This window comes from Anabrus simplex, chromosome 8, assembly GCF_040414725.1.
Source record: "Anabrus simplex isolate iqAnaSimp1 chromosome 8, ASM4041472v1, whole genome shotgun sequence".
Lineage (NCBI taxonomy): Eukaryota > Metazoa > Arthropoda > Insecta > Orthoptera > Tettigoniidae > Anabrus > Anabrus simplex.
Genome location: NC_090272.1, coordinates 35,736,142 through 35,762,879, shown reverse-complemented (window position 1 = coordinate 35,762,879; position 26,738 = coordinate 35,736,142). Strand labels below are relative to the sequence as shown.

The following is a 26,738-nucleotide window of genomic DNA, read 5'->3' as shown; positions in this document are numbered from 1 at the left end:
GGCAGTTATCACATCACACAGATACTGTACCTTGTACTACTGTGTTCACATATTTTAACACTTGTTGTAAAGATATATACACACGTCTGTCGATCCTCAACATAAATTATGGAAAGTCTGAGATAGCTTTCACCGACATATAATGCTAGGCCGCCACAAGTGCTACAATACTTAATGCGCAAGCACTCTCCACGATCAGCCACTTTCCACGAACATAAAAAGACTACGCTCCACGAACGTTTGAAGTCCAGTCCATTGCAGCTGTGTCACTCCAGTACCGTGTCTCAGCACCACTTCCTTCCCGTACAGTGTGTCAGTTGTCGTTCCTTCATACAGTGTTACTGGTTGTAGTTGTCTTCCTTCTCGTTCCTTTACAATGTCACTGGTTGCCGCCGTATGATCAACATTTATAGACATCAACATCCCCCTCCTCTCAGATGATACGTCTGGATTGGTGCTTGCCAGCCAATCAGGAGTGAACCTCTTGTCAGAACTGAACTTCTCCTTGCTTCCAAGATATAAACAAACTCTGCGGTTTAGTACATGAGTCAACGAACTTCCCTAATACAACAACAAGCTCATCTCATCAGGCTGGGATATATACATGTCTCATGGAATATCCCGACACAAGTACATCACAACAAACACTGGGGTAGCCACATGACTCATCCAAATTACCAGAGTTATTAAAGCAATGTTTTCCCACTCGTGCAAAACAAATTACTCATACCTACATATGTGGATATCTTCCAGTTTACAAATATAAATGGCAAAATATACAAATGAAATACCGATAATAATGACAATAATAATAATAATAATAATAATAATAATAATAATAATAATAATAAATCGAATACTGACAATAATATCTCTAACTTTTACATCTAATTCGGGGGTATGATATATGTACTATCACAATCCGACCTCTCCTGGAACGTGAGACTTTGCGTCTGGGATAGTGTACCGGGCGGTACAACTCCACTCCGCTAATTTAAAATGTGCGCCTGTGGAAACTCCTCTGCTGGAGGAAGTCTGAACTTTATTTACCCTATTAATGTTCTAGTTTCTCAGAAGATGTCACCACCTGGAAATTTTTGAGTTTGTGAACTGTGTCATTTTCGACGTACTTTTGTTTTGCTTGAAGTAAGAAGTGTGAACTTTCTCTTCTAGAGGACACCACTGAAAAACTACAATAGTGCACCCTAGTGGGAAGAAAAATAACTCTTCTTTGGAGAAAATTTTATTTCAAAAGTTTGTTCTTTGTTAAATTTCTTTCTGTTATTGTTTAAGTTGGCTGTATACCCCTCTCTTTCCCCTTGTTTTGCATTTGACCAATCCCGAATTTCTGTTATTAATTTCTGACCAATCATAGGTATCTTCCCCCAACTTGAATATGTTTCTATACCCTAGCCAATAAAAGTTTGTGGGAGGGTGTTTTCATTCCCCTAACGCCTAGAACCTTCCGCGAGAGGATATAAACTGCTGATTTTAGGGTCTCCGGGCCACTTCTGTTCCATCTTTCAGTGTATAAAGTACATAGCAGGAGGCGGGAAGCGCCTCTTTCCTCGGCAGCGGTCAGCAATAAGGTAATGGCCGATTAATAAATTCTTTCTTTGCTAGCTCAGCAGTTTAACTCTCGGGGCGGGTGCGAAGCGTTCCTCCATGTAACCTTTTCCTAAAATGTAACGATCTTTTCTTCTATTCTCTTTTAAGCTGCATATTGGGATAGAGAGTGTTAACCCTCTCGAGCTCCCACTCACATTGTCTTGAGGTGAACTTATTTTCTTAACCTATTCTTCGATAATGTAAAACAAATTGCTCTTTTCTAAAGTCACCTCTTTAGAATGGGATTAGCCCTGGTATTAACGGCCTAGTGCCAAGTAGGTCTTAATCAAAGTGTATTAGGAGTGCAAGATCGCCTCCTCTCAAATTGTTATTTTAGAGGTCATGTAATTGCCCATTTTTATTTAATAGACCTCTGTAGGTTGGGTATTTTACCCCTGTGTCTATGTCCAGTGAGGACAACTTGAGTTTGGTGTGGCCTGGGAGAGGCTTAAATTTTGAGAGCGAGTGGCTCTTTTGGGAAATTGAGTGTTCTATGCCTCGTGGAGGCTTTTCTGTGTAATTTGGAGCAAGGGCTCCTAGGTATGAATGGGGTTTTCTGCCCCTCTGTTAAAACTCGTGTTTGGGGTAAAACTGAGCTGATTGCCCAAACAGTGTAAAATCAGGGCGCGAAGCCCAATTCCTGTAAATATTGTAACTACCCTTTTTGATTTGCTACTTTGTACCTGCCATGCTTGTTACTTATTTATTTTGAAAAGAAAATATAACCGTATTAAATTTTAAATTTACCTTACAGGCACTAAAATTTCGTAGCTTGAGATCCATTCACACCCGCACCTTCTTTCACCTCTACCTACCGCTAAAAACACGGTAACAGATAGAATTGGGGAGGAGCAGCAGTACCTCGCGCAGGCGGCCTTACCTCATATGCTGAACAGGGGCCTTGTGGGGGGATGGGAAGACTGGAAACGATAGACGAGGAAGAGGGAAGGAAGCGGCTGTGGCCGTAAGTTAGGTACCATAGCACCATTTGCCTGGAGAAGGAGTGGGAATCCACAGAAAACCTCCTCAAGGATGGCTGTGATGCTCTGCTCAGTTGATTCCCGTGACTGAGTGGACCCCGTTCCAGTCCTCGTACCACTTTTCAAATTTCGTGGCGGAGCCGGGAATCGAACCCACACCTCTGGGGGTGACAGATAATCACACTAGCCACTACACCACACAGGCGGACGGACTGTCGCATTTAAATTCCCTAAATATTTTATCGCCGACTTTAATGGTGCAGGCGGTTCAAGTTGACCTGTTCACAAGGTAGTGAGTTCAACCCCGGATGAGATCGGTGTCACATCTTACTTCCCTCTCATCCATTCCCATTCACCACAGTAACTCGTACAACAACTCATTCATACCTGCTACCATACGTTCCTGGAACTCAATCCCAGCTGAAATTAGGGGCATAGGCAATCCGAGGCTATTTAAAACGAAATGTTTAATGTGGTACTTAAATATGTAAAAAGTAGATTTCACTAAAGTAAAAATTTAATACTTACTCTTAATTATCAATTAGTATACAAAATTATAGAGGTTAAGTAAATTAATTTTAGTGATTTTTAGAAATATATGTAAAAATGATTGTATGTATATCATCATCATCATCATCATCATCTGTTTACCCTCCAGGTTCGGTTTTTCCCTCGGACTTAGCGAGGGATCCCACCTCTACCGCCTCAGGGGCAGTATCCTGGAGCTTCAGACTCTTGGTCGGGGATACAACTGGGGAGTATGACCAGTACCTCGCCCAGGCGGCCTCACCTGCTATGCTGAACAGGGGCCTTGTGGAGGGATGGGAAGATTGGAAGGGATAGGCAAGGAAGAAGGAAGGAAGCGGCCGTGGCCTTAAGTTAGGCACCATCCCGGCATTCGCCTGGAGGAGAAGTGGGAAACCACGGAAAACCACTTCCAGGATGGCTGAGGTGGGAATCGAACCCACCTCTACTCAGTTGACCTCCCGAGGCTGAGTGGACCCCGTTCCAGCCCTCGTACCACTTTTCAAATTTCGTGGCAGAGCCGGGAATCGAACCCGGACCTCCGGGGGTGGCAGCTAATCACGCTAACCACTACACCACAGAGGCGGACTTTATGTATATTATTCTGTAAATTGTATAAAGGTGTTGTATAATATGGTTTGGCATAATAGCAGGCCCCATAGCCTGAGCCCCGCCATATCAGAAAGGCAATAAACTAAACTAAACTATTATACCCCGGCACGTTTGAAGAATTACTGCAGGACAAAATTTATGGAACCGAGCTCGATAGCTGCAGTCGCTTAAATGCGGCCAGTATCCAGTATTCAGGAGACAGTAGGTTCGAATCCCACTGTCGGCAGCCCTGAAAATGGTTTTCCGTGGTTTCCCGTTTTCACACCAGGCAAATGCTGGGGCTGTACCTTAATTAAGGCCACGGCGCTTCCTTCCAACTCCTACCCCTTTCCTGTCCCTATCGTCGCCGTAAGACCTATCTGTGTCGGTGCGACGTAAAGCAACTAGCAAAAAAAAAAAAAAAAAAAAAAAAGAATTATGAAAGTGAAGGGTCGTTAAACGTATGGCATTATTTTTACCGAACGACTTGGGCGAGTGGTATTCTACTCACGAGAGACGGAGTCACATTGTTATAAAGAAGACCTTAATGTGTTAATCTGCTAAGAAGCCGGCCAACGTGGCCTTGAACATGTGACAAGGACGAGAGGGGTGGTTAACGTCTGTCTGCGGAGGGGGCACGTCACATTTCGCTGGCATACGTGACAAACGGCGCCTACTCACCGGACTGCGATGATCGACACAATTGCTTTAGAATAATACACACACTTTGGACTCGAGCCATTGTCCCTTGTGAATAGGACATGACGTAGCAGCAGGCAGCGGACGTCCGGTTTCACAGTGGTCGCGGCAGGTGTCTCTACTAAATGTTATATCAACTATAATCTGTGTAAATGTCCATGGCTGGGTGGTCATCGTCGAAAACTTCAGTTCAAATGGGTGCAGGGATGGGTTGCCAGGCACGTCGGGGATTTAATCACTGACTCGGGGGCTAATACTACACCCCTCTTCACCTTTTTTTTTTTTTTTTTTTTTTACATCGTACTGACACACATAGGTCTTATGGCGAGGATGGGATAGGAATCATGGGCGCCCGCAGGATCTTTTTCAGGGGGGGGGGGGCATTAACAATTTTCGTAAATATAGAAACCAATATAACGTCAATTATTTAGAGAAATTTCGGGTTATAACAGATGCTAGATGACTGTCAGTAAGTTTAGTATATGAAATATCCTGCTATGATATTAAACATTTGAACATCAACCTTTTTAGAATTCCACGGGGGAGCAAGCGCCCCCCCCCCCCTTTGCCCTCCCTTGTGGGCGCCCATGATAGGAATGGCCTAGGAATGGGAAGGAAGTGGCGTCGCCGTAACTAAGCTACAGTCCCAGCATTTGTCTGATGTGAAAATGCGAAAGCACGGAAAACCATCTTCAGGGCTGCCGACAGTAGGGTTTGAACGCGCTATCTCCCGGATGCAAGCTCACGCCCCTGACTACACTACCTACCGTCACAGAAACACGCAATAGTGAATGGATCCCACCTGATAAAGTTGGCAACAGGAAGGGCATCTGACGTAAAACAGGGCCAAGTCCACTCGCCACCGTCCCAGGCTGTGGGAAAAACGGTGAGGTTATTACTATTAATCTTTCTTTCTTACTTTGTTAGGGTTTTCTACGGACGAGTGGCAATTGTAATGCTTTATCCTTTGTTATTTCTTCTTCTTCTTCTTCTTCTTCGTTTTCTATTAACCAGGACATCATTTCTCTCCGCTTAGAGTTTGATGTGGGAGCACGAGTTAGTTGCATTGTCTGTAACGAGCTGTAGTCTATCTCTCCCTGCCGAGCTGAGTGGCTCAGACGGTTGAGACGCTGGCCTTCTGACCCCAACTTGGCAAGTTCGATCCTGGCTCAGTCCGGTGGTATTTGAAGGTGCTCAAATACGTCAGCGTCGTGTCGGTGGATTTACTGGCACGTAAAATAACTCCTGCGGGACAAAATTCCGGCACGTCGGCGTCTCCGAAGACGAAAAAGAGTAGTTAGTGGGACGTAAAGCAAATAACATCAATCTCTCCTTGAACCATTTTTCATAATTAGTGAAGTCCATGTCCGCCTCTGTGGTGTAGTGGTTAGCGTGATTAGCTGCCACCCCCGGAGACCCGGGTTCGATTCCCGGCTCTGCCATGAAATTTGAAAAGTAGTACGAGGGCTGGAACGGGGTCCACTCAGCCTCGGGAGGTCAACTGAGTAGAGGTGGGTTCGATTCCCACCTCAGCCATCCTGGAAGTGGTTTTCCGTGGTTTCCCACTTCTCCTCCAGGCGAATGCCGGGATGGTACCTAACTTAAGGCCACGGCGCTTCCTTCCCTATCCCTTCCAATCTTCCCATCCCTCCACAAGGCCCCTGTTCAGCATAGCAGGTGAGGCCGCCTGGGCGAGGTACTGGTCATACTCCCCAGTTGTATCCCCCGACCAAGAGTCTGAAGTTCCAGGACACTGACGTTGAGGCGGTAGAGGTGGGATCCCGCTAAGTCCGAGGGAAAAGCCGAACCTGGAGGGTAAACATATGATGATGATGATGAGTGATGTCCATGTCATTGTGATAATCCCCTGTTTTCTGACCAGATTTCAGTGGTGTATGATGGGATCGAGACATGGCCTACCACTAGATTTAGGTTACCCATTTTTGATGGTTGTTTTAGTGACCGTCAAGCCTTCGGCGGTTTGAGCTGTAGCCAGTAGTCAACGGAGAAGCCTGCTGTGTTGTCAAGGCTGCTTCACAAGCTACCGGCCTGGCGTCTGCTACTGTCAATGCTCAACCCCTGATCAGTGGAGATGGTAGGCTAAGGTTTAGCAAATGAAAGTCCGGCTTTGTGGATAAATGGAGAGAACATTTGCCTTTGATCCGATGGCCCAGGTTCATTTTCCAGAATCAACCCCCTCATACTGTTAATTTCCCTGGCTCGTGGCCTGGGTGTTTATAACGCCATCGCCATTAATTGTATCCCCATTAGGTCAACACCAAGCCTATACAGATGCCATGCCCCATTATTATTATTATTATTATTATTATTATTATTATTATTGTTGTTGTTATTATTGTTACGGAGTTCTCCGTGGTAGTTAGAGGTGAAAGAAGGTGCTGGGATGAACAGGTCTCAACTTACGAAATTAAAGTTAATTTAAAATTCAACAAGGTTATATTTTCTTTTCAAGATCAAGAAATAACAAGTACAACAGGAACTTGGTTATATAGCAACAAAATAAGAATGTACAATTACAGTTTATTAATGTATATTGGGCTTCGAGTTCCAGAAACACAATCCCTGAGCAATGAGCCCAACTTTACTTATATACAAGGTTTAACAAAGGGGCAGAAAACCCCAATCATGCCCAGGAGCACTCGCTCCCAATTACTCAGTAAAGCCTGCTCGAGGCACACAGAAACCAAATTTAAGAAAGAGCAATCCGCTCTCAAAGTTCAAGCCTATCAAAGGCCACACCAAACTCGACTTTCAAGCTGTCCTCCAAGCACATGAAAACAGGGGTAAAAATACCAAACCTACTGAGGCCTACTCAATAAAGAAACAGGAAAATTCCCAAAATACCAACTTGAGAGGAGGCGTAACTGCACTCCTAATACACTTCTTTAAAACCTATTTGGCACTAGGCCACTTATGCAAGGGCTAATCCCATACTACGGAGGTGACACGATTGTAAAATGTTATGACATTACGAGTAGAAGGAAAACTGTTATAAAAATGTAGTCACCTCAAAACAAAATGAATGGGAGCTCGAGAGGGATAGGCACTCTCTATCCCAATTTGTAGTTAAGAAAACAGAATGTATACCAAGTGTCTTTTACATTTTAAATATAGGTTACATGAGGAAAGTTTCGAACCCGCCCCGAGGGTTAAACTGCTGAGCTAGCAAGAAAATAAGTTATAAAACGGCCATTACCTGATGGTTGAACTGCTGCCCGAAGAAATAGGCGCTTCCCGCCCCCTGCTACATAATCACACAAAGAAAGATGTTATTGAAGTGGCGAGGAGACCAGAAAATCAGCAGTTTATATACCCTCGCGGAAGATTCGGGACGTTTCATGAATGATTACAACCCGCCCACAAAATTTTATTGGATAACAGCAAAAACTAATACACCAGACGAAGAAGAAACACCTTATTGGTGGAAAATTAATTACAGAAATTCCTGATTGGCTACATACAAAACAGGCGGAAAGAAAGGATTATATTGCCAACTTTCAAACCACAGATTTTTTTTTAGCAAAAACAAAACTTATGAATGTTAAATTTCTTCCGGATTGTTCATTCCTTTACACCAAAGAGCGTTATCAGTTTTGGTAGAGACATCTGTTAGAGAATGTTCACGGTTCTTGCTATGGAGCAGACAAACACGAATCGAAATTGACATAGTTCAGAACACTTCAAAATTCACAGTAGAGACATCTTCTGAATAACTTTAGAATTAACATGGTTGTTAAAGTTCAGGCTTCCTCCAGTAGAGGAGTTCCAACAGGCGCAATGTTTGAATTAGCGGCGCGGAGGTGTACCGCCCGGTACAATTATTATTATTATTGTTATTATTATTATTATTATTATTATTATTATTATTATTATTATTATTATTTTACAGCGGTCCTACCCATCGTCACTGGTTAATTAGCTTCCTCCGGAGATCAGTGGTGGTGTCCGACCCATGATCACGGGTTCGATTACAACCAACAAAAGAAAACACTAAACCTGAAATATGGCATTTCATTTTAGCAGATCTAGCAATAAAAATAAAAATAAATTGCTCCTCTAAAGGCTCCTTTCACACTACACGGTTTCGACCGTACGGCAAAAAAACCGTACGGCGACATTCCTTTAGTGGCGTGAAGAAGAGCATTAGACCTTTCACATTACACGGCACGGCAGCCGTGTCTTGCCACTGGAGTGGACGGCTGCCGTGTCTTGCCACTGGAGTGGACGGCTGCCGTGCCTTGCCACTGGAATGGACGGCTGCCGTTGACTCAGTGGCGCACGCAGCTAAATGCATGCTTTCACACTGCACGGTTTTTTAATCGTACGGCAGCTCTCGAGCAGCTGTAGAGGAGATAACGCGAGGGTATCTAGACACAAGTTATACGCATTAGTATCGTAGTGTTTTATTGTTTTACTTTGTTATTAAAATGTTCAGTGCATTGCTTTGTAGGATTTATCGTTGGTTTTGTGAAATGGCTGACGTACATTCTGACATTCTCATTACTCTGGTCCATACTGGGACATAACTCTAGACATTTATATAGTAGTGGCGACTGGATATTGGACGTGTGTGTTGGGGGAGGGGGGCGAAATGTACAAACAACAAAACGTACCCGGGTTTGTGGTGTAAGCCCCCGGGTATATACACCAAAACTTTAAAAAAAAGGCTCAAAGTGGTAGGCTAATTTCGACAGAGAGGTAAAGATTGTCAGACTGTCACTTAAGTGCGGTAATAGTGTTTTTAGATATTGATTCAATACCACACAATAAAACTTTCATCAAAGGAACAATTTTACACATGCACTAAAATTAAACAGAAGTACGGTGTGATAATACAATTAAAATTCGTTCAGTATTTGACTACACACTACGAAACTTACACACTAAAGAGATTGCCAGATAGACGAATGCGCGCGGCAAGCGAGTGAATTATACCTCAGTGTCCATGACCTTGGCAATGAAATATACCCCTGCCACCCTTCCTTACAGGACATGCAAAGTCTCCACTACTTGGTGTGGCGCTATACAAATCGGTTAGCCGCGACAAACTACATTTTGTGCGTGAAAATGAAAAATGAAAACCTACAACCTGTTTTCCAGTCATTGACCGGGTAAGGATGTAATGAATGAAACATATATATAGGCTGTTATTACAATGGGGTCGCCACTCCCAAGGTGATTTTTATTAATGAGTGATAAATGCGATGAAATGATAATGGAGAGTGTTGCTGGAATGAAATATGACAGGGAAAACCGGAGGAAAAACTGTTCCACCTCCGCTTTGTCCAGCACAAATCTCACATGGTGTCACCGGGATTTGAACCACGGTATCCAGCGGTGAAAGGCCGACGCGCTGCCGTCTGCGCCACGGAGGCTGACATTTTGTGCGTATTCCCGCTAATAATTTTATTGATAATTAAAGAAAATAAAAGAAAGATTTATCTGATAAGGCAACAGGGCTTGTACAAATTGCTTTTTTAAATAATTAAAATAAGTCCTGCGCCGCCTCTGTGGGGTAGTGGTTAGCGTGATTAGCTGCCACCCCCGGAGGTCCGGGTTCGATTCCCGGCTCTGCCACGAAATTTGAAAAGTGGTACGAGGGCTGGAACGGGGTCCACTCAGCCTCGGGAGGTCAACTGAGTAGAGGTGGGTTCGATTCCCACCTCAGCCATCCTGGAAGTGGTTTTCCGTGGTTTCCCACTTCTCCTCCAGGCGAATGCCGGGATGGTACCTAACGTAAGGCCACGGCCGCTTCCTTCCCTCTTCCTTGCCTATCCCTTCCAATCTTCCCATCCCTCCACAAGGCCCCTGTTCAGCATAGCAGGTGAGGCCGCCTGGGCGAGGTACTGGCCATACTCCCCAGTTGTATCCCCCGACCAAGAGTCTGAAGCTCCAGGACACTGCCCTTGAGGCGGTAGAGGTGGGATCCCTCGCTAAGTCCGAGGGAAAAACCGAACCTGGAGGGTAAACAGATGATGATGATGATGAATAATAAAATTATAATATCATTTGCTTTGCGTCTCACTAACTAATTTTACGGTCTTCGGAGACGCCGAAGTGCCGGAATTTAGTCCCGCAGGAGTTCTTTTACGTGCCAGTAAATCTACCGACACGAGGCTGTCGTATTTGAGCACCTTCAAATACCACCGGACGTAGCCAGGATCGAACCTGCCAAGTTGGGGTTAGAAGGCTAGAGCCTTAACCGTCTGAGCCACGCAGCTCATCATGTTGTAATTTCCAGAGCTCCCAGCTCAAATTTACAAAAGAGCACAAATTTATTCAAGGGCAGAAATCCCCTAATTCATGCAGCACTTGCTCCTAAAATCAAATATCTAGCCTTCCAGAGGCACTCTTTACAATTGCAACACTTGAAAAAGTGCTAACAGGCTCTCAGTTTTTCAAGCTTACTCAAGGCAACATTGCATGAAAATCTGACAATCTCTGGCCTTACAAGGCACTATTTACAAGTAGAAATATTATTACACAGATGTATCTAGTACCCAACCTACAGGGCCTTACTGAAAAAGAACAGGTTAGATAAGCGGCCCGAGTACAATTTGAATGGAGGCGAAGACTGTGCTCCAAAAAATTAAAACCTATAAGGCCCTAGGCCGATGAAACAGGAGCTATTCCCAAACTACTGAGGTAGCACGCGTGGAAATAACTTTAATACATTGCAGAAACGAAAGGTTACAGAAAACGTAGGCACCTCAAACCAAGATGAAGGGGAGCTCGACAGGGTACTTCACTCTCTATCCCCGATTTACAGTTAAAGACTTTCGAAGATTTTACATTAGCCAAAATAAAATTTACATTTTAGAAAAATACAGTTACATAATTAAAGATTCGGACCTTTCCCTCGGATTAAACTGCGGAGGTAGCAAGAAAGAATAAAGTAATGGCCATTACCTTGTAGATGTTCTAGCTACCGACGAAAGAGGCCGCCCGCCTCCTGCTTAACACCCACACACTCAGATATACGACGATCAATTGGCCAAGAAACGTGAAAAGCCGCAGTTTATAACCCTCAGGGAAGGTTTGAGATCATTCAAAACTAAACCAGCCACATCCTCTTAATTTTATTGGTTGAATTCAAAAGTAACACTCAAAATCGAACAAGAAGCTTGTGATAGGTGGACAATTAATTACAGAAATTAGTGATTGGCTAGATTCAGAACTGGCGGAAATAAAAAGGAAATATTGCCAACCCAAAAGTAAATGAACATCAGTCAGTTACAAAAACCTAGAAATACAAAACTTCTTTAAATAATAAGTTCTTTCACTATGCACCAGGGTGCATGATCATAGTTTTTTGGTAGTGTCATCTGTGGAAAACTGTCCAAACTTCTTGATGAACGGCAAACAAAGCAAGGAGAAATTCACTCAGGTTAGGAAACTGCACAATAACAAAATTACATATGTATTTCGTTGGTGACACCTTCTGATTAATATTCTAAGTTCCTGTTGTAGTAGTTTCCACTTTAGTTCGATAGAGGAGTTCATTAAGGCGCTAATTTTGAATGCGCGGCGTTGAGGTCTACCTCCCGGTAGAATAATAATTATAATTCGTCGGATGGAGACGTTAGCTCTTGAGCAGACCCCTTGGTATTATTCCACAGGATTAGGCTATGTGCCGGCACCAGGTATCACCCTGTCCCTACCTCATCATTATCATCATCCCACAACCAGACGTGCAGGTCACTGATGGGCGTCAAAGAGAAAGACCTGCATCAGACGGGCTGAACATGTTCTCAGACACTCCCGGCACTAAAAGCCTTCATCATCAGCATCAGCAGTCGGTTTACCCATTGCTGAGCGTCGTGACCTGATTTCTTCACTTCATTAGTAACTGCACCCTTAACGAGATTTTCCCATCCTTAGCGGTCTTCAGCTCTTCTTAAGATATTATGAAGAGGTAGACCAGTGATCTTCTTTGCTTGGTGTAACCATCTACTTGTTGTTCTGCCTCTTGATCTGGTGCCTTCAATTTTGCCTTTTGTAAAATGTCTCCTCTCTTCAAAATGTGTCCCAGGAACTGGAGGTAACTTTCAGTAACGCGGGAAGATGAACGTTTTGTGATGCTCAGTTCTTCTATAATGGAGGCATTTGTTCTTCTTTTTTTCCATGGTATACGGAGCATTCGCCGCCAACTCCACATCTCAAAGGCATCTATTCGGTTCTTGTCACTAGCCTTCACAGTCCAGGTCTCACAACCGTACAGGAAAACACAAAACACCAGTGATTCCACCAATCGTATTTTCACTGTTTTGTATAATGCCCGGTTCTGCCAGATCTTTGTAAGTTTAACCATTGCTGCACGACCTAGGACAATCCGTCGTTTTATTTATCACAATTTCCCGTGTTACTGATTATGGAGCCCAGATATACACAATCGTTCACAAATTCCAGATTTTTCAGGCATTCTGTCATTTGGATTAGGATTTGACTTTGTCGGTTGATAACTATTAGTTTGGTCATTTTCATGTTAATTTCTAGACCAAAATCTCAACTAATGATTTTCACTCTAGAGAGCAATTCATCAAGTTCTTGTCCACTTCCTGCAATAAGTGTACTATCATAAACGAAGCGTAAATTGTTGATTTTCCTACCACCGATTGAAATTCCACTATCCCAGCCATCCAGTGCTCTTCTCTCACATACTCTGCGTAGATGTTGTAGAGTTGGGATGACAATATACAACCTTGCCTGACTCCATTTGTCACAGTGAAAAGTTCTGAGCATTCACCATCCACCCTTTCGGTTGCATTATTCCTTTCAGTAATGACGTTAAGTGTTTTGGGACTCCACATTCATTGAGCACTTCCCACAACTTGTCCCACATGACACAGTCGAAGCCTTTTTATAATCAAGGAAACAAATAAAGGCAGGGACACAGAACTCGCGGCATTTTGCAATTATCTGCCCCATATTTGTTATTGACGCCACAAAACCTGCTTGTTCAGCAGAAATCTGAGATTGCAAGAAAGTTTGTAGTCATTGATTCATTATATACAGCAGGACTTTGCTAGCGTGTGATATTAATGCCATGGTGTGGTAATTAGAACAGTCCCTAACTGACCCTCTTTTGTGAATGGGGATGAGCACAGATGTAGTCCAATCTTTACGCCATTCTCCAGTTTTCCACACTTTATTACATATTGAATGTAAAGCATGGAGGCCTTCTTCTCCAATATTCAGCATTTCTCCAGTAATACCATGTTTGCCTGGGGCTTTGTTGTTTTTCAAATGTTTGATGGCGTTCTCAGTTTCAAATAAATGGGATAGCAGGCTTTATGTGACATTCCATACAATTGTTCTCTTCTCTTTTGCTATTACCGTGACGAATAGAAGAATCAAGTGTGATGACTCAACCGTTATAGCGTGGTAGTTTGTGGACCCGCCACTGCGAGCACTGCAAGCGACGGTGTACATCACGTGCTCCAGTAGTACCAGCAAGTCATGTGTAGGAAAGTGCGGGAGACGTTGTTGTGCGAGAGGTTTCAAGTCAATAAGTCAATAAGTTCCTAAACTCGGTTCATTGTGTGCTGAGCACTTAAAGCACGTGTGTTATGTGGCTTGATTAAATTAATAGTTCAACATGCCGTACTGTTTAGTGCCTGGCTGTAAGTCAGTCTACGGTAGAGTAGTTGATGGTTTAAGATATTTTTCACCACCGAAGGATATAATTAAATTGAAAAATGGGCCAGAGCTATTCCACGAAAGCACACTGTGTTAACGCTTAATAGTAGAATTTGTCCAGCTCATTTCTCTGATGATTTGATAGTAACATCAGATAATTGTATAGTGAATGGTGAAAAAGGGGTTATGTCTCGTGTGAGATGGAAATTACGTCCAGGAGCAGTGCCTCACATTTTTCCTAACTTGCCGAAATACCTTTCAAGTGAGATTAAGTCCCGTGAAACTCCCAACAGAAAAAATAATCTAGACACCACTACGAAAAGAAGAAAGAAGATTGAAGACGGTAGTGCAGCAGCGAATGTAGAATTAAAAGGTCAGTCTAATGTTGATCAAAATTTGGGTTATTCTAATGGGATTTCTGATGCAGAAAAGACAATATTATCGCTCAAAAGGCGCCTTAAAAATGCTAATCGAAATGAAGGTTGTAGCTCTTATTTCCGTGTATGATATTTTTCCATTGTTCTCTGACATGGTATTTTAATTGTAATCTCTTATTTTAAGAAATAGTGTATATACTTATCAGTTAAGGAGTAATACGTTTCCTGTGTCACTGTTTCTAACACCAGCTGATCGCTACTGTGGACCTACCACACTCTAGCGCTGCCTGGCGGGGCGCGCTTGAACTCGATGAGTCCTCACACTTGTTCTATTCGTCATGCTATTACCTTTTCAGTATAAGGTTTCGCAGTATTATTTCCACCTGGATATTGCTTCTTTCTTGTCACCAATTACATTTCCCTGTGCGTCTTCAATCACCCATGTACGTGGTTTGAACCCTCGGGTGATGCTGTTTATCGTCTTGTAAAGGTCACGAGTGTGATGGTGGTCTATTTCATTACAGAAATTGGTAAGATACTGTGTCTTGTCAATTCTGCAATTACACTACATTTTGCGGCAAAGTTCTTTATATTGTTACGTGCACGCCCCGTGGTAGCTCCCTTGGTACGAATACTTCCAGGAAGGGGCTGGTGACTCAGACGATCTGAAATCTCCCAGCTGACCTATGGGGTGAGGCTGGCCTTTCCGTGTAATGTTCTCGGCGAGTTCCTTGGAGATTCAACGGGAATATTCTGCCTCCAGTGACATCCTGAAATAATTCCTGGATCAAATCACGCGAGCTATAAAAAGGGAGGCTAGCCGCAGACAGTCAGTCAGTGTGAGACTCAGTGAGGTTGGGTTCGGTGGCTGGGCTGAGGGTGACAGAGGTGTTGGCTGTCGCCAGTGTCCCACCGAGGTCTGAACGAGGAACTGTTGTTGTGGTGTCGGAGAAACCAGTGTGTAGGTGGAGACGACAGAACGAAAGACTGCACTGTGTGTTCGTGTAATTCTGTGGACTGAGGATCGCCGTGCGCCAGCGAGGAAACGCGCTATTGTGAGTGCGAGGAAAATGGACCTGTGTTAATGTTTGCTGTTGTGAGTATCGTTCTGCTGTTGAATACTGTTGAGCTGTTTAGTTGTTCACTGCATGGGACTCTGCGAAGAGCCTGGACTATTACTGGCGTCGAACCGACGAACAGTCGTGGTGCGTTGTATAGCCAGGGGCACTGTGTTCAAACCCAGCTGTCTACGCACAGTGGTTGTAAGAGATGACTGGACTTGCGGAAAAGTGAAAGTAAGGATTAGTGTCCCAGGTAAAGGGACGAGCTGGACCCTTGCTGCGCTATAAGGTAGAGAGATTTGTAAATAGATTGGTAATTAGTTTGGCCATTCATAACTGCTTAGAATTGTTTGTGTTTAAGTATGTGTGTGTGCATTTATTAGGTCTTCCTGAAATAAATCTGAATAATGAAACAGATGGAGTTTTATTCGTAACAATATGTTTCCTCATCTTCCGCAGTTTGTATACCATGTTTCTTCAATGTGCTCCTTTCTTCAATCAATAGTAGTGTAGATTTTGAAATCCAGGGATGTTTTGCTTGGGGGATCTTAGGAAATTGTTCGGGAAAAGATGAATTGGTGATTTCCTTCATCTTGATCCATGTTTGAGAAGAAGCTCTTTCCCCCTTTACTTGCTGGAATTTTGTTCTTATTCTTTCATCAAACTCATGGAGAATATGTTTGTCAGCAGTGCGTACCTGTTTCACTCTCGCCTTCTTCAATGATTTCATTTTTATCCGCATTTTCATAGATAGCAGTATATGATCACTACCACAGTCTGTTCCAGGGTAGAAGTCTTACAATCCAAGATTGAAGTCTGCCAACGTTGCCTCACCAAAATGAAATCAATTTGATTCCTAACCTTATCCCTAGGAGAAATCCACGTGTAGCGATGCCTTGGATGATGTTGGAAGAGGGTGTTACACATAGATAAGTTGTTATTCACACAAAATTCTAATAAATGCTCTCCGCGTTCTTTTCTCACCCCAGACCGTAGAGTCCAACTATAGGCCTCATGCATCTATCATCTATAGTCTTACCTCTCTTCGCGTTGAAATCCCCTAAGATGAATAATATTTCCTTGTTAGGTGTCTTACTGATGGTATATTCCAGATGGTCATAAAATTATTATATTTCTTATTCTAGTGAAACTGAAGTGGGTGCGTAAACCTGAATGGTGTTGATATTACAAGGAGAAGCTTTCATCTTAATGCAGATGAGCTCATAACCCATAACAGCATTGTTAAGATTCTTTGGAATTATTACGACGACACCATTGCGCCTCATATTCTCACTTCCAGAAAAATATACTGTATTATTTGTTTGAGTGATAAAATGAGCACAGCCTCTCCAGTGTGTCTCACTAAGTCCAAGTATATCCAGATCATGAAGTTTTATTTCTCTTTCAATGATGTGAAGTTTTCCCATCTGCAAGAGACCTCGCACATTCCAGGTTGCTATTCTTCTGACGACTGGTAAGGATGGTTTAGCTAAATCTGCATATTCCAAGGCTCCTCTCAAACTTGCTCCTGCCCCCCCCCCCCTGGAGAACTGACCTCGTTCCCCCCTCCCCCCGTCCGGCTCCATAGGGGTCCCAGGTTCGATTCCCTTCAGGGTCGAGAATTTTAACCATAATTGGTTAATTTCGGTGGCACGGGGGCTGGGTGTCTGTGTCGTCTTCATCATCATTTCATCCCCATCACGACGCGCAGGTCGCCTACGGGAGTCAAATCGAATGACCTGCATCTGGCGACCCGAACTTGTCCTCGGACACTACCGGCACTAAAAGCCATACGCCGTTCATTTCATTTCATTTCATTTCATTCCACCCCCCCCCCCCTGGAGAACCGACTGGGGGGACATTTTCCGTTAAAATGCTATTTGTTCGGGGCGTCGACCTATAGAGATATTTTGCCCCTACTTGCATGAACATGATATGAACCTGCGTGTAATTGGAATTGCGGAACTGTGGAGTGTTGAATGTGAGGAACGGAGCGTTAAGGACAATCCCCAGGCCAGGGATATTAATCATTTGCAATTAAAAACCCCTGACCTGGCTGGGAATCGAACCCGGAGCCGCCGGATCACAGGCGGACGCCTTGCCCCTACACCGTGGGGGCGGACGACTGGGGGGACTTACTCCGGAATCTAATTTGAGATTGATAAAGCCATGAGGTTGTCTTGGGAAAATAACAGTGGTGGTTTCCCGTTGCCTTGCACTGACCCACCGTTACTGTCTGCTCACCGACCCATTTTCCAGCTGGGATTGGATACCCAACCTCCTACCGGGTTGCTCAGCTTAACACGAGCACCGCGTGTAGGTAGAAATGGGAGAATTGAAGTGTGAGAGGCTGAGAGAACTCTCTTAGCGAGTTCTTATAATCGCATCACACCCCTATTTAGCCAGAGTCTCAAGGTGATCGGAGACTCTGCCAGGGCCCACTAAAAGCCATACGATACATACAAATGAGCTTAAAACAGCATCATAATACTCGTATGGCCTCAGCCTCATGTGCTCCGCCGTCGTTTTGTTTTCCTCTACCGGACGGGAGACCTCGGACCAAATGTGTCAGTGGTGATCTCTTATATTTCGACATCACACGGCTCTACGCGTCCATGCACCGAAATAAAGTCGTGACGGGCGACGTTTCAGTTTTCACGAAGGTAAGCACATAACTTAAAATACGTGCGGCAAGCATTTAGCGATTCTCTAAATGGACGTTGTTTTACCACCGGACATAACCGACGTCGGCAAATGGGTTCACTTAGCAGATAGACGACTCGAACGCTTGATCTAATAGTTACTGACGTACCTGTAAGCTTGCATTCGGGATAAGGTGAGTTCGAACCACACTCTCGGCAGCCCTGGTTTTACGTGGTTTTCCATTTTCACACCACCTTAATTAAGGCCATGGTCACTTGCTTCCCAATCCTAGCCTTTTTCCAATACTGGGGGCTGCCCAGCCCAAACGACACACGATGTCGTAAAAAAGAAAGACGGTACAGAATAAAATAACAGATTTATTCACCATTTATCTTCTACTTTATCTGTTATCGGTTTTTCCCTCGGACTCAGCGAGGGATCCCACCTCTACCGCCTCAAAGGCAGTGTCCTGGAGCTTCAGACTCTGGGTCGGGGGATACAACTGGGGAGGATGACCAGTACCTCGCCCAGGCGGCCTCACCTGCTATGCTGAACAGGGGCCTAGTTGGGGGATGGGAAGATTGGAAGGGATAGGGAAGGAAGTGGGAAGGAAGTGGCCGTGGCCTTAAGTTAGGTACCATCCCGGCATTCGCCTGGAGAAGAAGTGGGAAACCAGGGAAAACCACTTCCAGGATGGCTGTGGTGGGAATCGAACCCACCTTTACTCCTCAGTTGACCTCCCGAGGCTGAATGGACTCCGTTCCAGCCCTCGTACCACTTTTCAAATTTCGTGGCAGAGCCAGGAATCGAACCCGGGCCAACAGGGGTGGCAGCTAATCACACTAACCACTACACCACAGCGGCGGACCTATATTGTTATTTACAATCAGTTTTCTCTGCACGGTTGGCTTTTCCCTCGGAGTCAGCGGAGGATCCCACCTCTATAGCCTCAAGGGCAGTGTCCTGCCGTCCAGAGTTGGGCACCCGTTACGGTTCCCCGAACATAATAATCACACCAAGTTAGGTCGACTGATCTAGGGGTGGCATAAACCTCTACTAACTATCCGCTCATTAAAACTGGACATAGAATTGAGAGTGGCGTGTGCTGTATTTAACACAAACTGAACGCTGTGAAGTTTTATACTCACTATTATGAATTTCTCTCCCTCAACAGTGGCAGGGTGCGGAATCAAGAAGAAATGGTGGGGGGAAGTAACATAGGGCTTAAATACTGGTGTTTATTTCAGGTAGTATCCGGTGGGGGAGGGGGTATAAAATTCTCCTGTAAATAAAATGCCACCTCCCTCAGAAAAATGAAACTTTTAGATCTTTTTGTTTGAATTTTGTTGTGATAACAAGAATGATAAACATTAGAAAGTTATTCCAACCAGCTGAGAAGTTTATGATAGACTGTCCCTTTCTTATGAAAGGCCGGACGAGGCGCGATTTGTCCTGACTTACTGCTTTGTTAGCGGAACCTTCGTCTACCAGGGCTAGGTGCTGAGGAAACAAATTTGTTGGTTTGTACACACCTTAAGTGAGTATTGTTCTATTGATACCTATCGGAAACACGCCCTCTGCAAGAAGTGCAGGAGTGGGGTTTTTTTTTGTTTTTTTTTTTTTTTTTTTTTTTTTTTTTAGGGGCTTTACGTCGCACCAACACAGATAGGTCTTATAGCGACGATGGGATAGGAAAGGCATAGGAATGCGAAGGAATCGGCCGTGGCCTTAATTAAGGTACAGCCCCAGCATTTCTCTGGTGTGAAAATGGGAAACCACGGAAAACCATCTTCAGGGCTGCCGACAGTGGGGTTCGAACCCACTATCTCCCGATTACTGGATACTGGCCGCAATTTAGGTGCAGGAGTGGTGTAAGCTCGAACCTCAAGTAATTTACATTTTAGCCCGCGTTTCAGATGGACTTGCCAGAACGAAACATGAGCAATAGGCTGCAGGTGCGGATTGCCACTGCTTCGTTTTTTCCTTGCTCAAGGTCTGTCAGTCATTTGATTTATTCTTGATGTTTCTATGAAAATATGCACAGTAAAAGTCCGTAATAAACTATACGTGTTCTACATTTTCCTCATTATTTTATAACGAAAGAATCCCCCCAAGCAATTTTAGTGGGATAAAATTGTCAGTGGGGGGGGGGGGGGAAATCCCTCCCTTCCCCCATGCGATTTCACACCCTGCAACAGTCCCATCATCTCAAGCTCCGGACTAATAGAAAATCAATGCACTACAACTGAACAAAGACTACAAGCTCTAGTCTGTGTTGTTTCCACATTCCACGTTTATCAGAAGAGTTATGAAACAAGCCCAAGCTTCATTCCTTTGACTGGTATGAGCCGGACGGATATCACCGCGTAAGTGGGGGTATAGCTCAGTGGTAGAGCATTCGACTGCAGATCGAGAGGTCCCCGGTTCAAACCCGGGTGCCCCCTTACATTTTTGCGATACTGTATTAAATCGCAATTAGTGTAACAGAACATGTGAAAGCACGTTGCATTGAACACGTGAAGCCGAATGGCAGGAGCGCAGCATTACAACGTTATGGAAATTGAGAAACAGAGTGCTTTACACAGGTTTCCCTTGCGCTGTGATATTGTATCGTTTACTATCGAAGACAAGTACGTCATATTCGTGGTTAAAGCACATAGAAAAAAGCAATCTGATTCGCGGCTGGAGTAAATCTATATATATAAGAGTTTTGTCTGTACATTGCTCAGAGTTTCTGTATCGGCCGTGCCCACAGTAACAAGGAAATCCGCTTTTTAATTTTTCGTCATGGCTGAAGAGAATTTCATGAAAATCGGTATGTAAAGTCGGGGAATGATGCACTACAATCTAGACTATAATTTTATTCACGCTGAGTGAAATGGTAGTTTATGGGAGGACTAAAATTTAAATCTCAAATGTTTGTCATTAATCAGTGGCGGCCGGTCAGTACGTGCTACCGGGCTCCAGCACGTAGCTTGGAACTGTAAGGAATATTATTTATGTACAGTACAATTATCCTGGTGCCTTTTCGTTGTTTTGAGTACGATATGAATTTGTGTTTTGTGAAAATCAGGACGAGATCTGTCGAACACCTAGCGCCGTTCTCCCGGGGAACAAGGCTCGTGCTCATGTGAAGTGAGCCCTTGCCTGTAGCCTGAAGGAAGCAACACGCAGGCGCAGCCAAGCTTGCAACACTCCCCCTAGCCGGCGGAGTATACCATAAACCGGGATCAACTTTCACTGATCCCGTCTATAGTTACTTCCTCTCCCGCAAGGGGGTAGAAGTGCTCGATGTCTCCTGCTACCCGGAGCACAGCGAGGGATCCAGTCGGCCGTGCTTATGTTGAACGTGGTAAGCGAATCTGCCACTAGAGAGTAGCATCGTCTGGGTTCGAAAGTAAAGCGTAAGTTGAGGCAATCTATCTCACACATGCTTATTAAAATATCCATCTTCCTTTTGTGTCAAAAATAAGGAATTCGTAGGTGAGTCAAAGAATCTTTGACTGACCCTAAATGTTATCCCGCATTACAATGTAATTTACTCTGGTGAAATGAAATAGCGTATGGCTTTTAGTGCCGGAAGTATCCGAGGACATGTTCGACTCGCCAGATGCAGATCTTTTGATTTGACACCCGTAGGCGACCTGCGAGTCGTGATGAGGATGAAATGATGATGACGACAACACGTACACCCAATGATGGTTAAAATTCCAGACCCTGCCGGGAATCGAACCCGGGATCCCTGTGACCAAAAAGGCCAGCGCGCTAACCATTTAGCCATGGAGCCGGACATTTACTCTGGTAACCTAATAGGGGAGGTCTCAATGAATCAGTTGGCAGCTCTTTCAGTTGCTTTGTGCAGTTTTTAATCTGGCGGTTATATTACTGGTGCGTGTTTTTCCTCTCATTGTGTTAGTGCTAAAGTTTATACGAAGATTTATCAAATTATTTATCCACTGCAGTGTATATAAAGTGAAATTAAATTAGTGTTCTTAGTCGGGATCTATATTCCCACGATTCTATTTGCACTGATGTAAGTTGCGCCATTAGGTTAGTAAAAACAATATTTCTTCAATGAATTATTTATCTCGTAGACAGTTGTCGAAGAATTCATCTGCTTCCAAATTAATGTTGTTTTTGTTTGTTCTGAGTAATAAATTGCGAGAAAAGTTGTATTATTATTATTATTATTATTATTATTATTATTATTATTATTATTATTATTATTATTATTATTATTATTATTATTATTACTATTTCTATTATGATTATTATTAGTAGTAGTATTATTACCAAGTTTGAAGTATGCGTTGTTCATCATGGCAATATGCAGATTTAAAACAGCGTATTTAGCTTGTTTTTTGTAGCACGTAGGACGATTTTTTCACGAGCCGCCACTGTCATTAATGGCCCTATCGATAAATGCTACATAACGAAAGTTACATGGAATTAAGTTTCCGATCATTTATGTCTTATCGACTATGAGAATAGAGAAAGCCGCAAATTTCGATTTTTGTTGCTAAGGCCATATCAACGCCGAATCACGAGAAAATTGGAGAACAGAATTTAATGGAAATCGGTATATAAAGTCTTGTAATAAGATGATACAGTCTAGGCTAAAAGTAATTTTGATTCACGCTGGATGAAATGGTAGTTTAGGTGAAGGTGCCTAAAATTTAATTTTTAAAATACCTATGTTATTGGTCCTATAGAAAAGTATTACATATCGTAACAAAAGTTATAGAGATTTCGTTCCAATCACTTATGTCTTACATGGTTTTACTATGGCAACTATGATAATACAATAATGAATTTAGACTTTGTTGCTTAGGCCATATCAACGCCGAGCATTGTTCATATTGTTCAATCATGTTAACTGGCGATGGTTTTTGTCATGAGTGTCTTAAGGCGTGGTCATCGGTCCGCATCGACAAGGGAAAATGTGCAGATGATTATAGAAAAAGAGAAAAATCGTCAAGGAACGATCTTTTGAAGAATAAGCGAAGAAGAGTCATGAAATAATGGCTGCCTTTACATTACAAGGAATCTAAATGTGAAAGTCTACAAAATCAACAATATCATTACATTGAACATTGTTATGATGTGATTTCTCTCTTCTCCGATAGATAGGATTACTGCTGCGTCCCGAGTAAAACAACATGCCTGAATATTGGCGGGAAGTAGCTGGGGAGTTATGCTATGGGATTGTCCCATCAACAGCCAGTGTATGACTAATACCGCAGTGTAAAAGGACAGACTCCTTAGCAATCAAACTATTTACCTAAAACTGACAGTATGAAGTGTGAAATACTCTGCTGCTGCTATTGAGAAACTATGAAGATGTACGTTCTGCTATTGACTGATGATTATTCTTCAAAGGGGCCTAACACCTAGGTCATCGGCCTGTTCTGTTATTGGAAGGGAGGCCTCGGTATAAACAATGTTTAGGACATGTCCTGACTGACTGACTGATTCATTATCGCTGAGCCAAAACTACTGCCACCCCCGAGGCCTGGATTCGATTCCCCAAGGGCGCCCATGCCCGGAGGCAAGGGGCCTCCGTCCCCTCCCTAGCTCTCAGGGAAAGGAAAAATCTAATGTAGTCAGGTGCTTTTGATTCAAGGAAATGATTTAAAAGTCGATATTACATAGGAGTGGTAGTACCACCCCCCTCCCACCAATAGGCAGGTGATACCGTGGGTGTTATTCCCTCCCTACAAACTGCCATATGGGCGCCCATGCGATTCCCCACGCAATTTGAAAAGTGCTACGAGGGTTGGAACGGGGTCCACTCAGCCTCGGAAGGTCAACCGAATAGAGCTGGGTTCGATTCCCACCTCACCCATCCCGGAAGTGGTTTTCTGTGGTTTCCGACTTCTCCTCCAGGCAAATGCCGGGATGATACCTAACTTAAGGCCACTGCCGCTTTCTTCCCTCTTCCTTGTCTATCCCTTCCAATCTTCCCATACCCCTGCAAGGCCCATGTTGAGCATAACAGGTGAGGCCGCCTGGGCGAGGTACTGGTCATTCTCTCCGGTTGTATCCCCCGACCCAGAGTCTGAAGCTCCAGGACACTGCCCTTGAGGCGGTAGAGGTGTGATTCCTCGCTGAGCCCAAGCGAAAAACCGATCCTGGGGGGTAAACAGATAAAGCAGAAGAAGAAGAATTACAAAACAATGTCCGTCTCTGTGGTGTAATTTTTAGTATGATTAGCTGTTACTCCAGGAGGCCCGGGTTCGATTCCCAGCTCTGCCACGAAATTTGAAAAGTGGTACGAGGGCCAGAACAAGGTCCATTCAGCCACGGGAGGTCAACTCAGTAAAGGATTGTTCGATTCCCACCTAAGCCATTCTCGAAGTGCTTTTCCCTAGTTTTCGACTTTCACACCAGCCAAATGCTGGGGCTGTACCTTAATTAACGCCATGGCTGCTTCATTTCTTTCCTATCCCTTCGTCGCCATAAGACTTATCTGTGTCCGTGCAACGTTGACTGAGCTAGCAAAAGGAGTTTCCACGAATTTAAACATGTCTGACTGAAAAAATTGCTATACTGCGCTAAGCGATGCGTGGATAATTCCTGTGGTATTGTATGAAAATGCCTCAAATTTTTTATTCATCGGTCAAAATAATATTTAAAGCATTTTAAAAGTGTTCCCCTCCACATTTCAAGGTGATATAGTTGGGGACAAATCATGACGACTTCGGCTCACACCACTACTTTCCAGCGGCAGCTCGGTGTCTATTAGCGACTTATAGGATTTACTACCTCTACTGCAGCCAGAGTTGCCAAATTGGCTACTGCACTCTACACGAAGAAAGGGTAAATACTACAGGGAGTGAGGAAGAAAGTGGATGACAGCCTCTCCAAAACAAACTTGGAGATTGCTATTAATATTACTATTAATATTTTTTGGAAAGGGAGAATTCACTTCTCCTTTAGCAGGTTAGCAATCTCTATTTGTTAACACGGCGGGATCTTGCGCTTGGTCTGCCACTGCTAAGCAGAGTCCTGGAGGGGCGTGCCAATCCAGCTGATGAGCCCAAATGGCTCGTCTGGACGAAACTCTGCAAAATGCACACAGCCTAACCACCCAAAAGCTGGTTCTATTCATGTGATAGTAAGATCTGCGGCCGTGAAAGCTATTTTTGTATACTTTTTAGCACATTTACAAGAAGCACCAAGTACATTTCTCACCTGGATCACTGTACCTTTTTTATAGTGTACTCAAGTCCACTATTCCTTGCAAGTTTCTTCCTATGTTGTTTGTTCACTTTCCTTTCTCTTGATGTCGTCATTGCGATGCATTTATTCTGAGGGTCAATCATGCTGTGGTCCTCTTCATTCTGGTAAAAAAATGATATTGTATAGAAAGTGACATTTTAAATTATTCGGTCCGTTACATCAATGAAAGTGTAACCTCATCAATGAAATGATGAATAAAGTGGTAATCCACAAATACGAGTATACTGCTTTTTGTAAGCATCGTATGATTTATAAATTACAGTATAGTAATATGAAAATGTATATTGACTTTATCTCAGTATCATGATCTCGTATAATAGTTCAATATCCAAATAAAAACGCAGCTTAACTAGCCCGCACAAAGATAATGGTAACCAGCGAATAACAACATGTGGTGGAAACAAAATTTACCTCACATGTACTAGAATTAATATTAGTATAATTTTCCATTTCCTTCCATAAACTGAAGTCTTGATCATTATTGGCATCATCAAAACAGTCAGAGTCACTGGAATCACTAGACAATTCACTTAAAATTGCATTAATATCACAACTTCCTTTACTACTGCCAGCTGCTGCCTCCAGTTTGAATTTGTGGGCTACCACTGTCTCTCACTAGAGAGTGTGAGTTCCCATAGAAACAAACCAATATTGTGCTGCCATCTGTCATCAATAAGACGAACTCGTAGCACCAATGAGTGTATATATTGAACCCATGACCTTTGTGCCCTAAGAACATTATGCATAAATTAACAATTAAATTAAAAGTTGGATTCTTGATAGCATGGATTTGACACGTGACGAGGGGGTGATTACCTTCGGTCCCACGCTCTGGGGTACGTGACGTCAGCCACACGTGTCGACGGCGGAAGAATCTCAAGTCATTTTATGAACTATTTCAAAGCGCGTGTACATGGCGTGACACAAGCCAAGTCAAAAAAATATAGTGCCTATCAAAAGGGGTCAATCATCTCACAAATAGAACCCGTATAAATTTTAAATGTCCATGAACACTACCGCCAGAAATGTAGCAAGCATGTAGTCACTTTCAAAACTCTTGAAATTACAGTTTAGTTAAGTCAGAAAATTTATAGAAATTTTCTTGGCGGCAAAGGGAGATATCCGAAGAGAGGGGGTAACTGCTATAAATATGAAGGGACGCCATGACGAAGTCTCCTTCTCCGGCATTTGTGATACAAAGCGGACGAAAAATTGTTGAGCTGCTCTGCGAAATCAAACAACAAAAGTAGACTGAGTTCAAATGCAGATTTTAGCCATTGTGGCTAGGTCTTGACTCCATGAGGAGATAGTTTTCTTGAGTGAAATAATTGTACCAGATAGGACGGTCAAAG

General features: G+C 43.5%; 1 non-coding gene across 1 annotated transcript; it reads left to right on the top strand.

Moving 5' to 3' along the window:
• Positions 1 to 20,516: 20,516 nt before the first annotated feature.
• TRNAC-GCA (transfer RNA cysteine (anticodon GCA)) lies at positions 20,517 to 20,588 on the top strand. The gene has a single exon. It is a non-coding gene; the product is annotated as a tRNA-Cys (tRNA).
• Positions 20,589 to 26,738: the final 6,150 nt, after the last annotated feature.